Source organism: Archocentrus centrarchus (assembly GCF_007364275.1).
Source record: "Archocentrus centrarchus isolate MPI-CPG fArcCen1 chromosome 18 unlocalized genomic scaffold, fArcCen1 scaffold_23_ctg1, whole genome shotgun sequence".
In the NCBI taxonomy this organism is placed as follows: Eukaryota; Metazoa; Chordata; class Actinopteri; order Cichliformes; family Cichlidae; genus Archocentrus; species Archocentrus centrarchus.
Genome location: NW_022060145.1, coordinates 2205325 through 2219467, shown reverse-complemented (window position 1 = coordinate 2219467; position 14143 = coordinate 2205325).

Genomic DNA, 14143 nt, shown 5'->3' with positions numbered 1-14143 from the left:
TTGAGTGGCATATTGTTAATTGCCAGTTTGTCACTGAATGAGACTCCTCAGTTTGCTGGTATTTATTTTTCCTGTATACATAGCTTAAAAGAAGATGCCTGTCCTTCTGTGCCACCCCTTACCTAAGGATGGATGTTTGTTGTTATTTAGAATAATGTCGTGTTATTGCTTGTGGTCTATTTCTAAATGACTCCTCAGTATTAAATGCACCAGGTATCTTTCGAATGTGTTAAGAAATTCTGTGACTAATAAGAATAATAGTAAAATGTGTCTTGCTTTGACCCTTTTTTCACTTTGTATTTTGAATCAAAAGAGCTTTCACGTCGATATTTCTCTACTTTTACTTGAGCACAGAATACTTTAAATTTATGCTTTGATCTTAAAGATGGTCGGTTTTACTTAAATTGTATGCATTACCAAAAGTACTGATAATAGCAAGTGAAAGCTGGCAATTTTGGTAGAGAGAAAAAAAATCTTTTTAAAATGAACCTGCCCCCCCAAAAAATTCAGCTGCCAAGTAAAACATCAAAGATGTTTTGAAAATTCATTAAAAAGCGGAGTGATTGTTTGCCTGTCAGTGTCTATGCAAGATGAAGTGAAAATAAAGCAGCTCAGCTCACTAAGAAATTAGGCAACAAGGTGCAGATGTGACATACACCAGCTGCAAACACGCTTACTATCAGAACATTTTCCCACATTTAATACAAAGTCCAGTTTAATACAGCACATATGGCCCCTGCAGCACATTCAGATATTGATGCAACTTTTTTCTTCATTTCCAAATTGAACTTGTTTACAACACAGATTTTCACAGCAATTTAGAAAAAAGTAAGTGAGATATGAGGCCTATTATGTTCCTTGTTTTTTCATGTACTGCGTGTACTGTTAGGGTATGTACAAGCAATCCCTGTGACTCAAAAGCTCATGCTTCGGACTGCTTAACAAGCTCAATTTCAGATCTTTTTTTTTTACTGCTTTTGGCTCTGTATGATGTCAATGAAAGCAGATAACCTTAATATGGTAATTTTAGCCACACAGCTTTGACTGTGACTAAATCCCACTGACTTATTGTTCAAACATTTTGTTCTCAGTGGCCAGTCAATCAAAAGAAAGTTGGCTTAAGGGAAGTGTTGGGAGCTCCAGTCACTCATTTCATACTGATGGGCTGCACAAAGGCCCAGCATGAGGTAAATAAGGATTATTTTGAACCATTGGATAATTTGCTACCCTAGTAAAGTTTACAAATGAAAATATGGGCCTGAGAAAGAGCATGGTAAGTCCCTTTTAACAAAACACCCACCCCCAAAATAAGCTACCACTAAACACTTCATTCACCCTTCATGTGACAATGATCCAGTGCCCTCTGTCGCCTGTCTATTATAGATATTAATAAATGGCCCTGAATAAGTCTTGGAGTCAGTGCCACATCTAATTATTCTCTGATATGAATTTGGTTTTGGCCTCTGATTGCACAGTCCTCACTCTGTTTTCTGTAGACATTGACTATCATTGAGTTGGCTCATATCTCATTTCACTAAATGCTCTCATGTGGCTAACAATGAACTGAGAGGTGATATGTTCATAACATGGCCTATTGACCTTGGCCTATCACACATACATACAGGGCTGTGAAAAAGTATTTGCCCCTTTCGTGATTTCTTAGTTGTTTTTTTTTTTTGGTTTTTTTGGGGGGTATTTGTCACACTTAAATGTTTCAGATCATCAAACAAAATTTAATATTTGACAGAGATAACCTGAGTAAATACAAAATGCAGTTTTTAAATGATGTTTTAAGCTATCCAAACCCACCAAACCCTATGAATAAGTAATTGCCCCAAACCTAATAACTGGTTTTGGCACCCTTCGCAGTAAGAACTGCAATCATGCATGAATTGATTTCTGATAAAGAGCAGAATTTATGGTTCCATCAGTTATGACATCAAGTTGTCCAGATCCTGAAGCAGAAAAGCAGCCCCAGACCATGACACTACCACCAACATTTTTGACTATTAGTATGATGTTCTATTTTTAAAATGCTGTATTAGTTTCATGCCACATATAACAGGATGCAAACCTTCCAAAAAGCTCAGCTTTTGTCTCATCAGGCACAGAATATTTTCCCAAAAGTCTTGGGGATCATCAAGATGTTTTTGGCCAATGTGAGACGAGCCTTTGTGTTAATCTGTTAATTCATGATTTTAAACCTGCATTTTGCATTTACTCAGGTTACATTTGTCTAATATTAAAATTCATTTGATTATTCGAAACATGACAAATATGCAAAAAAACCCCTAAGAAATCAGGAACACATGCTTTTTCACAGCACTGTAGATGCAAAGTTAACCACATTCCCATAGTATAGTACTGTGGTACATTCAGCTTCTGGAGCTGCTTGTTCCACCAACAAGAAGCTCCATTAGTGATGTTCAGACAGAAGCAGTGTTTGCACCCATTTTCTGTGCCTTTGAGCCAAAGCAATGAATGAAATCCACAAAGCAAAGGAGGCGCAAAGCAAAATTCAACAGACTCCACACAAGCAAATAAATGACCTTGATAATGATGATAGTGAAAGCATTGTTCAAACCTGACATTAACACAATATCCTCTTTGAAATCACCCACTCCCCACGTCTCTCCAAGACCGTTCTTCCGAGGTGTCTACAATTGCTCATCAAAGCGTGTGTGGCCATCACCGACTACAGCTGCTGAACATCTCTTTTAGCTCAGTGACTGATACCTCCCATTCAGCTATTGAAAAGCTCTACCAGCAGCACAGCTATTTAGCCAGCAGCCTGAGGAATATCGATCTACAAAGTCTGAAACGAGGGGAAATTGAATAGCGCCACAGCTAATTGTATAGTAATAGTACTAGTACATTGTTCACACTCTCACACTGTGACCTTGATTGTAAAGAAAGAAAAGAGTTTGGGCCTCATAGCTGAAACAGATTCTAACTAAGATGCCCCCCCCCCCCCACCTCCCAACAGATGTTCAGTTAGATAAAGGTTCGATCCATAGCCCCTTGATAGGCTATAGAGAGATATTTGTTCCTAGTTATTGGCAGGTATTCATTTCACTTGCTAGAGATAAAAGGTTATCATGTATGGAGAGGAGGATTTGGCACAAAGAGTATCTACATGCAGTATTGATTTTTTTTTTGAGCAGCAGATCACTCTCAGATTTGCTCATGTAAGACTAATGAACAGATCATTGATTCCATGTCTGCTCATCAAAAACCGGGAATGCAGCCAAGCTTTGTGATTATTTGACACCTGCTCATCTTTTTGAACCCACAATGACACCTGCATCTGCAGTGCCGTCCCCTTGTGGTGCACTGACTGCAAGCATCTGGAGCTGTTAACCTTATGCCAACCTGGGATCATGGCTGTTATGCACCACTTGGTGGCAATGTCGAGCTGTTAAATAGGGTGTGCGCAGCGATGAAGGACTCCTAGCAGTGAGGTGGGAACCGTGCCAGTGATGTGGCAAAAACAGAGCCACTGTGAGGGGTTCATGGTGAATCACAATGCAGCATCACAATGCAGATAACAGCACTAGATTGCTCTGTCATTTATATGTTTCTTTCCATAAAAAGCAAAACACACACAAAAAAATAAAAATCCAACCTGTGTATGTTTACAAGAAGATACATACTGTGAATCAAATAAAATGTTACTTCAGGATACTTCTTCATAAGCTGACAGTTATCCTTTTGTTTCATATTCACCCACACACAAACAAACAGGGGAAAAAAAACAGTACCCCAGTTCCATTTCAGCTGAAATATACTAGCTATGTTTAATGTTTTCACTTTTATAGTATGCAGGTGTCTGTGCAGAAGAAAATAAATAATACATGCGTTTTATTTAAAGAAACCACACGTTTTAAAATTGCATCCACAGACAGCTCTTGTTCAAAGTAATCTTTAAAGTCAGACAGCGTAAATGAAGTTGATGGCAAGTAAAGCAAGTCAAATAGGTTCCAGTGAAAGTGCCTCGGGCGCCTGAGCGCTGCTTATCTGGCTTTGTCGACATTTAAAAAGCAGCTGGGCAAACAGTCTCTTGCAAAGTTGAAGCAGCTCAGTTAGGCTGCAGCCTTAATTGCATTAGGATCATTGCTGACTCTGGTGAAGCACTTGGCACTGTAGGGGGAATGGAATCCTCATTAGAGTAGAATCAGTTATGATGAATATTGCTTTAAGAAAATTCAACTTTCTCCAAAGAGATCCAGTGGGATGTGACCAGGACCTGGTGTAACTTTAAAAGAATTAGAGAAACACTTCTAATGTCAGGTTCAATTCCGCAGTCTCAATGCTCTTAAGGCTTTTTAATGGCTCGCTGAATTAAAGGGAACAAGACACAGTAACCAAGGTTATGCATGTACTTTTTCAAATGCCGTGTAAAATCAGCCTCAGATATCTTAAGGAAAAAACACAAAATGAGACAAACAGAATCTTTAACCAGCGGCCGGGTTATTGACAAATATTAAGCTACCTGTAAATAAGAAGTAATTCAGAATGAGAAACCTGGCAGTCCTTCACCTTCTTCTTCCATTCTCTCCGCTCTTGCTGGGAGAAGTCTCATTTAGCCATTACTGATACCAAATCAAGTTACTGCGGCTTGGAGAATTGACACAAAATCAATTGCATCTGCAGTGGGGACTCCTCACATATTTAATATTCCTGAAGCAGCAGGACAGTGGGAGGAAGAGAAACGAGGAGGCACGCCTCAGCAGCAAGCGTGTTTTTTGACTGATGGACCTGCAGATTGTATCTCCTGAACTTGGTATCACAGACAGCAGAGCACCTCAGACTTATCTGTGTATAACCTGCACAGCCAAGTCACCATTGTTGTTAAAGGGATCCCTAAAAAAAAGGAAAGACAACAAGCTTATCCCAGGATGTACTTTACAGTCCCCCTTGCCTTTCATTCACATTGTGTATTTGAAGATTAAAACCAGCACTTTGGTGCATCTAACATTCCTGCTTTGAGGTATTCATGAAAGCACAGATATGATAGGCTATAAAAGTATGCATGCATAAATGGCTGCAATAAAGAGCTCCCTCTAAATGCAGGCTATCATCGCTCTCTGAAAGGTGAGTTATATTTCATCAGTGAAAGCATGAAATAGTCTGCTTTCAGCCCAGAGCACCTCAGCAATCCTGTGATTTCTACCCTTTGTAGCTCTTTGTCCTTCTGTCATTTATTCATGTGTGTGGTGTTGCTTATCTGTGTGGCGGAGGCTACTCAGTTGATTTATACCTGGAGGACATGAATTTAGTATTTATTATCCTTTGTTATCTTTTGAATACAAGTGTTTGCTTTTTTAAAATTTACCCAAACCCTAAAAATAATGTCATGAAGATCTCAGAGTACCGGTAATATTTAAATTAAATATTTATTCATACATTATATCCAAAGACACACTGCAGAGTTTTGCTGTCCAAGTAGGACTCCATATATAAGATATGAGTAAAGACTTAAGCTCTGATTATCCTTTTCGTGCTCATTAAGCATAAATTTGTGGATTATGGATTATTAATATCCAGAATTAACTGATTCATTGTGGACCTTCACTACTCATGCTCCATAGTGTGAGATCTCAAATCTAATATTTTAGATATGTTCATTTTACTCTGGACAGTCAGCTCCAAAAACTATAAACCCAATGGAAAAAGAATCCTGTGTTATTTAATAGGAAAATTAGTTGCCAAATATATATTTTTTTACAGTAAATCTCAATCATAAGGTGTGAAATCCAAACAACATTCAGCTTTCTCTTGCTTTTAAAATCACCTGGAAAATGCCCACTTTAAGCATAGTTCTTACTGTGATGCTGCCTGGCTATAAACACTCAAAACTATAGCCAGAAGATCATTTTTCTAACAGGAGGAATATCCTCCAAAAACTGCTCTATGGACAAAACCATCAATCTGAAAAAGTTGTCAGTTTGGGCATGGCAATCCGAGGGAGATCCCCAGGTATCCTGAGGACAGATAGACTGCAGTGTATGTGGTCTTGAAAGGAAAAACTTGAGCCTTGGTAAAGTTTCTGGGTGTTATGGAGACAGACTGCTTTGTGCAACCCACCAGATGACTCAGGAAAAGGAGGTAGAGCCTTGCCAAGGCTGTTCTCAGCAGGAGACAAGAACTGCTGAACCCAGCTGAGGATATAGTCAGGCAGAGGGAAGAGAAAATTCTGTGGACTTCCTAACACAACTCCCACACACCGCTGAAGAGGCATCATTAGAGATCTTGGTGGATACGCTCTCCATCTCTTTTTCAGAGGCCACTGAGGCAGTGGCAGTAGCAGTAGGTCATGGCAAATTGATAGTTTCTAACAACAAGACTGTTTAATAAAGAGAACAAAATGATTTTTTGTAGCAGGGTATCTGGACTGGCCCTGAGGGATATCTCAGAATAGGACAGTCAGCAGTTGAGGAGGTTTGGGAAAATTATTGGCTTTCTCTTTAATACTTTCTTGCTGAAGTATGGTCAGACCCTTGAGCAGACCTAAAGCGCACTGGATGGATTACATATCTGGGGTAGCTTGGAAACCCCTTGGGATGCCCCATGAAGAGTTGGAGGATGTGGAGAAGGATTTCTTAGCTACCTTTCTCAGCCTTTTGTCGCTGAGACCACGAATCTAAATAGTCAGGAAATGGATAAAAGGATGAATGCCCCCCCCCCCCCCCCCCCCCCCCCCCCCACACACACACACACACACACACTACTTTTACTTCTAATAACTGTAATTGTCTTCACCATTATATGGAAACCTATTCCCCTTCTACATATTGTTCCTCTTTACTTTTTGTGGAAGCAAGACATCTTCTCCTTTATGGCTCTGAGGCAAACACATGCATTCTGCCCAAAATAGTTTCTTTGTCTCAGTCTGTTCAGTTGCATAACCCACCTTGACAGTGGGCACAGAATGGGAAAACAGTGGAACTAATATACGTATCATAATGCCTCAATTTTGAACAGGGAGCACTCATAAGTTATTCACAAAACCTTTCTTTCTCCTATTTTTCTTCTCTGATCAAATCAAGCTCATGACAAATATACTCCTAGACGTGCAGTAACAAAGAGGAAAAAACATGGAGGGGCAACAGGTCATTCTAGGACAGAGCATCATCCTAGGGCAATTATCCAAGGATTACGAAGCTCTTGAAGGTGTGGAAAGTCTTCTAAAGACATTATTGTCATTGTGGTCAGAGGAGGATGCTAAGGATTTACAAGCCCATAAGAGACAACGATTCACCAAAAACCTATCAGATTTTTTTTTTTTTTTATGAGAAAATGCCCAAGAGGCATGTAAAGCCTACCATTATTAAAGACCACTTAAGCTGCCTTTATGATGCCTAACAGCATTTGCTGATAGGTATGGGCTTAACCTTGCTTCATGGGGGTTTATGAGGTTTATGGTTCATGAGTAGAAATGCTTTGGATGCAGTGAGGAAACCATACCATTCTTGCATTTAACAGTGATGCTTTTAAACATGCTGAGTAGTTCATAGCTATTGGCCGCCTTTAGGCAAATTTGGCCAACATGGTGGCAGATTTTTATTTGTTTTTGTCAGACCAGTCATTTCTGTTCAGATTCTGTTGAGAGCTGGAGCATATCCCAGCATGTGGCTGTGGGCAGGTAAACACCCTGCAGGGGCTGCCAGTATATAATGCCAACATACAGTAGAAAACAGAATACATAATCCTTAAACCTCACATTTAGACATGGCAATTTAGCATTTCCCAACCACATGATAGAAAAATCTTTCCAAAGTCTGAAGGCTTTTTTGGCAGATAGTCAGACCATTAGGAAGACTTTCTTTCTTTCTTAGGTCTTTATTTCTGAAACTTCTTAAAATGACTCAGAAGGATAGAAGAAGAATCACCACATTCTCTTATTATGGTTGCATAATTCCCCAGAGAGGATTTTGTCTGTCCCCAGGCTCATTGGGGTTTTAAACCCTGACAAGGGATCCCTGACCTGGGGAGGTGATTCTGCTCAGGGCCCCTGCTCTTCCAGGCATGAAAGCTGAATCTACAGTATGTGACTGTGCAGTCAGCCAAGCCCAGTGGCCTTGTGGCTAGCCGGGCCTTTCTCACTTTCTTTCTCCTGCTCTATTCATTTTTCCTCTGCTCTCATTCCACTCTCATAGCTTCGGTTTTAATTGCTTTGAAGCTGAGTGCTCACCTCAGGGAGCTCAACAGGATGTTTTACAGAGCTTTGGGGAGACTGACTATTAATAAATAATACCTCCCCTCTGTCCTCTTTCTTCACCTCGGAGTCGACACTGCACATTGCACACTGCAGTGAGATGGAGAGGAGCATGGCAGAGGTGTAACAACAGGTTGTGGTAACCTGCAGTATTCTCTTGCTCAGATGCAGGGGCCTGAGCAAAACAGGTTAAAGGGAAAATGAAATAATTTCTTGTTATTGGTTCTTCATTCAGCCAAAAACCTTGGTATTCAATTCACAAAAATTTGTAGATTCATTTGATGCACCCTTATCGGGTGTCATATTTCAACTGACTGCACCGTGTGTAATGAATATCTTAAAGTGTTGTTTTTTAACCTTGTGCTGCCACTTAATAGATTCTGCACTGTAAGGGAGAAAGTCATAATCATGTCATCTTGATTGAGCCATAATCAAAACAGTATGCGCAATTATCATTCCAAATGAAACTGGCATCCTCGCTACAAAACACACACACGCACGCACGCACGCACGCACGCACGCACGCATCCAGTGTATTCAAGTCTCACTTACTTCTTACATACTGTAGCTGTCTTGCTACATTGAGCTTTGGGGTTTTGCTTTCTTGTGGCACTGACTGTACACCTTGGCTTTTTAACTGTGTTGTGCTTTGATAGCTGTATTGACCTTATAACTGAGATGAACAGCAAAGAAACAATGCCAATTCCCAAATGCCTTCACTAAATGCTTGCCCATCCAAGCTTTCATTCACTTCTACCCAAAGGGTAAGTCTTGAGCCTCCCCTTAAAGGAAACATCAAGAACTGTAATAATGTCATTGAAACCGCTTTTGTTCATAAGCCTGCACATTTTGACTGCCTTTTTTTTTTGCTACCAGTGAGATAAGATGATTTACTTTATTTTCAGAACAGAATAGTGTTGACATATTAGAAGCAAGTTCATTTTATACTGGAAACAGGTAAAATAATCTAATCTGAGTAATCAGAGTTTCACACTTAAGAGGTCAACTCAAACTGAAGATTGAATATTTTTCCAGCACAGAAACAGCTGACCTAAGCAACATACTATAGGTCAATAAAGTGCAGTGCATATGTCATATAAAAGCATTGATCTGTGGGACTAAGAGAAAGGAGGAGCAAAAGAGTAAACAATGTAATGTAATACACTGACTGTCACAAACTATCCACATACTGAGATGTTCCTTATCTTCCATTTACAAAGTGTGGGTATATGGGATTTGGTTTAATGAAGACTTATCTATACCACTGGAGCCCACCTTGAATGTACGGACCTGTTCCCCTGCTCCAGTTTCACTCCCTGGGCTGTGTGACTAATTAGATGCTCTAATGCATCATGATGGAAAGGAGCGATATTGGAGTTTAAAAAGGGAGGGGTGATGTGAGATTGATCTGGTCCTAAATGATAGAGGAATTGATCATGCCTGCACGTGGTGGAGGGAGCATAACATTCCCTAATGAGGAAGAATAGCCATTAGTGACAGAGTTAACAGATATGTGGGCAATCTCTCACGCTGATTAAAAAGGCTTATGAGCGCCTTGATGCGTTTGTCCTCCATATTCAGTGGGAACAAGGGGGGAAGGGAAAGACATGAAAAAGATGAGTGACTGATGAAGCCTGCAGTTAACTCCAGATTATTTTCTAACCTTTGGGATTTTAAAAGCACATATTACATATTAGTTCCCTGATTTAAAACAACAGCTAATGATGACTGTGTAAAAAAGCATATCGATGGCCTTGTTTGCTAATAATGAATACAAGGAGCCCAAGGATTCATTGGTCTGATATGTAACATAGGTAAACTGTTCAAATCAAAAGAGGGCCCACAACACTGAAACCACTGTCAAGTGAAATGAATAAGATTGATTGTCTCATCCCAATGCAGTGTTCTGCTTGGAAATTTTGGACTGTGGTATTCATTGGGATTGCACACCTAAACATTGTTGCAAATCAAATACACTCCCCCATGGCAATGGCAATTCCCAGTGGCAGCTGTGTCAAGGTGGGCTGTGTTGCAGGCAGAGTTTGGACACAAATGCAGGACTCAGAAGGCAGACATGAACTTAAAGCAGCTTTAATGCTGAGTTTATCTTCAAAATACAAAAAAACACTCAGAGAAGCTGAACAGGGGCTACACAACCCAAAACCCCAAAATCTCCAGGCAAACACAAAACAGATGAACACACAACCAGGGCTGAGGATGCAACAAAGGACAAGGGAAGACTGAGGCAATATAAACATTTCCAGGAAAGTCCAAAACACAAGATGGCAAAAGATGAAGCTGGGGAAACAGTCTGAGGAAGCTGAGGTGAAGCAGAGCAGGGTGGCAGTTCAGATGGCTGACCAGGGAACCAGCAGAGAAGGAAAAACAGTTCAAGAGTTTGACCAGAGAACCAGAAGTGGAGACCAGCAGGGAGGCCAGTGGCAGAGACAAAACATTTCCTGGGTCCAGCGGCAGTAAAGGTGATCCCTGAAGGCAGGGGTGGCAAACTCCAGGCCCCGAAGGCCGGTGTCCTGCAGGTTTTAGATGTGTCCTTGATCCAACACACCTGAATCAAATTGGTGAATTACCTACTCAGTATGCAGGCGAGTTCTCCAGAGTCATGCTAATGACTTCTATATTTGACTCAGGTGTGTTGGATCAGGGACACATCTAAAACCTGCAGGACACCAGCCCTCGAAGCCTGGAGTTTGCCACCCCTGCCCTAAGGTCAAATGAGGGAGATGGAACTCCCCTGCTGGACGGCGACAGAGATGACCCTCAGGAGGCCAGCAGAGGTGACGAAGGAGATGGGATTCCTTGGGAGGCCGACAATGATGGAGGTGATGGGACACATCTACATCTACATTTACATCTGCAGGCTTGGCTAGAGGTTGATGAAGGTGACAAGGAGCCTTGGGTGACATGGTTGGTGACCAATGTCAGCAAGGAAGATTTTCTAAGGGCCAGTGATGAAAAAGACCCTTAAGAAGCTGGCATTTGCAGAGGAGTAGATGGTGCTCATCTGGAGGCCAGAGAAGATGCCAGCAAAGGTGAAAACAGAGCACATCAGGAGGCTGGACAGGACAGGACACCAGAAGCAGTAAGACAGAGCCTATCAGGACGTTGAACTGGACACCAGTGGCTGTCTCGAAGGAGGAGACCCTCTGGATGCCAGACAGGGCACCGGAGGTGAAGAAAAGCCGCTCATGGCCTGGCAGGTGGCCAAAGGAGAGACAGGGCCCACAGGCTCTGGTAGTGCTGAGACTGCAGACTTGGGACCCTCACGCTCAGGTTCAGTAAGGCTTTCAGTCTCACAATCTCCAGCTAAGGTAGCTCCAGCTAAAGCTCAGGATTCTCAGGTTGCACAGGATGCTCGGGTTGCACAAGAAGCTCAGGTTGCACCAGATGCTTTGGTTGCATAGGATGCTCAGGTTGCACAGGATGCTCAGATTGCACAGGATGCTCAAATTGCACAGGATGCTCAAGTTGCACAGGGCTCACAGCCAACTCTGCTGGCACCTGAGGCTACACAGGGCTCACAGCAGATTCAGGAAGCTGAAGCTGAGGCTGGGGCTGCACGGAGCTCACCCTGGGAGCAGAAACAGGTGCAGGAACGGACTGGGCCCTGGCCAACACCACCCTGGAAGCAAGGATGGGTGCCCCGGGTGGAGCTACAGTTTCTGGCGGGACGGGCACCATATGCAGTCTCTGGGGGTGCAGGCTTCCAAACATAAACAGTCCCCACCGGAGGTGGCCCAAGGTGGAACACAAAAAATAGTTTCTGGCTGTTTTACATAACAGTCTCAAAATAAACAGTCTCTGGAGGTGCCCACTTAGCCACACAACTAGCAGTCTCTGATTTTTCAGGCTGGCTAATACAGAATACAGTCCTGGAAAGAGCTGGCCGAGTGGAAAAAAAACAGTTTCAGAGACGGTCGGCTCAGCAACACTATAAATAGTCTTTGAGTGAGCTGTGGAACGCAAAACTCAGCTTTGGGAAGCTGGGAAACACACAGTTCAGTTTTACTGAGGACTGGCACATGAACTGAAATCATTGTCTTTTTTACTGCCGGCTCAGAGAAACCAAACACAACTTTTCAATATTGGCTGGCTGGGAAACAAAATGACAATACAGCTTATTACTGATCATCACAGAACCACAAGACAGTTCTTTGTTTTTGGTTGTCCCAGAAACACCAAACACTGTTTCATTTACTGTCTGAGATACACAGAACTTTACCTTTTTATAAGTGACATGTTTAGAAACCCTAGGCTCAATCTTGTTATTGTCTTCCTCAGAAACAACTCTCGGTCCACAATGGGCCAACTCAGGAACAAAGTCCATAGTCTCAGAATTCAAGGAGCCAGGAACAAAAGTCATTTTTCTTATTTGTTCCTCGCCAGAGTGAACACTAAGGAAAAAGACAATTTCATTCACCATTGGGAGTTGATCTGGAGACCCAGCGTCAGTAGACGTAGGCTGATAGGTAGTCTCTGACAGTGGTGAGGAGCACTGACAACAGAATCTCTGCTTCTTCCCTGAAGTGGGAGTGGAGGCAGGCTTCTCTTCTTCAAAGGAGGCTGGAGAGAAGCTGACTGTTTGCAAAGGCTATGACGATGATCCAGTTTGCTGCTGCAGTGACGTGGAATAAGAACTCACGGGCCTGTATTTGCCTGTATTTCCTCAGATCAGTTAGGGTACTCTTCTTCTCACATACAAGGCCTTGAATAATTAGGCCGCATCTTATCTTAAAGACCTCATAGTACCATATCACTCCAATAGAGCACTTTGTTCTCAGACTGCTGGCTTACTTGTGGTTCCTAAGATATGCAGAAGTAGACTGGGAGGCAGAGTCTTCAGCTTTCAGGGCTCTCTTCTGTGGAACCAGCATATTGGCTGGATTTGGGAGACAAACATGTTTTCTAGTTTTAAGATTGGGCTTAAAACTTTCCTTTTTGATCAAGCTTCAAGGACTTTGATCAAGGGTTGGATCAGGTGACCCTGAACGCTCCCTTAGTTATGCTGCAATAGTCCTAGGGTACTGGGGGTTTCCATAATGCACTTTTTAACTTTTTCACTCACTTTTCACTCTCTGTGTTTATACACCACTCTGTGTTTAATCATTAATTATTAATCTGGCTTTCTTCATGCCTTTTGTCCAGTCTTCCACCCCTCACCCCCAACTGGTTTGCAGCAGATGATTACCCCTCCCTGAGTCTGGTTCTCTGGAGGTTTCTTCCTGTTAAAAGGGAGTTTTTCCTTCCCACTGTTGCCAAATGTTTGCTCATAGGAGGTCGTTTTGATTGTTGGTATTTTCTGTAATTATTGTAGGGTCTTTACTTTACAATATAAAGTGCTTTGAGGTGACTTTTTTTTTTAACAATTTGGCGCTATATAAATTAATAAAATTGAATTGAAATTGAACTGAATCCCAAGAACAGAAGTCTCAGAAAACTGAAGCAGCAGCTGACTCTTCTATATCAAAGCATCTGTAGCACTCAGCCAGACTGATACAGTCTTTAAGTCAATGGAACTGAAGATGTGGTCTAGGATCTTACACAGTCTACCCAGTTCCTCACTGTACTCCAGCAACATTTAATCCACTGGGTCCACAGTGGTCATGCCCTTCTGTCAAGACAAGCTGTGTGACAGGCAGAGTGTGGACTCAAATTCAGAACTCGGAAGGCAGACATAAATGTAAAGCAGCTTTAATGCTGAGTTTATCTTCAAAATGCTAAAAACACTCAGAGAAGCTGAACAGGGGAACATAATCCAAAAATAAAAATAAAAAAATCTCCAAGCACACACACAGAACAGATGAACACACAACCATGAGGGGAGGACGCAGCAAAGAACAAGGGAAGACAAAGGCAATATAAATACATGACAAGGGGAGATGGGAGCACAGCTGGAACAAATCACAG